This window comes from Alligator sinensis, unplaced genomic scaffold (assembly GCF_000455745.1).
Source record: "Alligator sinensis unplaced genomic scaffold, ASM45574v1 scaffold1133_1, whole genome shotgun sequence".
Taxonomy (NCBI): domain Eukaryota; kingdom Metazoa; phylum Chordata; order Crocodylia; family Alligatoridae; genus Alligator; species Alligator sinensis.
Genome location: NW_005842285.1, coordinates 1,186,879 through 1,187,886, shown reverse-complemented (window position 1 = coordinate 1,187,886; position 1,008 = coordinate 1,186,879).

Sequence of the window (1,008 nt, the reverse complement as noted above, 5' to 3'; positions counted from 1 at the left end):
TTATATGCATTTAAATGCATGAACATTGCCATTTAAGTGCAGCTGCTTTTAGGGTGCAGCATAGCCAAGGACAGCTGCACAAATAGATAGGGGACAACCCCACCTCTCACAGTGTCCTGGGGGGTGTTGTCTACACAGAGCAGATGGGAGGGGGACTGAAAGGCCTGAGCCAGAAAGGGCACACAGCAAAGTGCTGGGTGTTCATTGTAGCTACACCTGACTGACCGGAGGGTGCACAGCCCGAGCTCCCTGGTGCCAGGAAGTTTATGGGGCGGGTTCTCTGATGCATCCCATTTCTGCTGGGCAGCTCAGTGTGCGGGGCAAGCCGGGGCTCCTGGATACCCTCGTACTGTCTGGAGTCTCGAGCTCCCGGCACGCCCCAAGTTTCTTGTGTTCAGTGCCGTCGTGCTCCCCTGCCCTCCCCCTCCCTTCCCTCCTGTGAGCGCAATAGCTCGGCTGCTCCCATCCCTTCCCTGGCTCCCTATGACTTCAGCTTCCCCACCCTGTCTCTAGGGCTCCTATGGCCCGGGTGCCTGCCACCCTCTCTCAGGTGCCTATGGATTTGGATGTCCCCACCCTGCCTCTAGGTTCCCATGAGTTGGGCTGCCCTACATTTGGTCTCTGAGATCTGTATAGGTTTGGGGGTCCCCACCCTGCCTCTAGGCCCCTTAAAAAAATGGCTAACCCCCACACTGCCTTTAGGGTCCATATAGATTTGGATGCTCCCCACCCTGCCTCTCAGCTTCCTATGAATATGGGTACCCTGCATCCTGCCTCTGGGATCTGTATAGGTGTTCCTGCCCTGTCTCTAAGGTCCCTATAGATATCAGTGCCCCCCACCCTGCCTCTATGGATCACTCGGCCTCTAGAGTCCCTATAGATGCGAGTGCCCCCCTGCTTCTGGGGGCCCTATAGATGTGGGTGCCCCCGCCCTGCCTCTAGGGTCCCTATAGGTGTGGGTGCCTACCCCTACTTCTAGGGTCCCTATAGGGGGGGGTGCCCCCCACC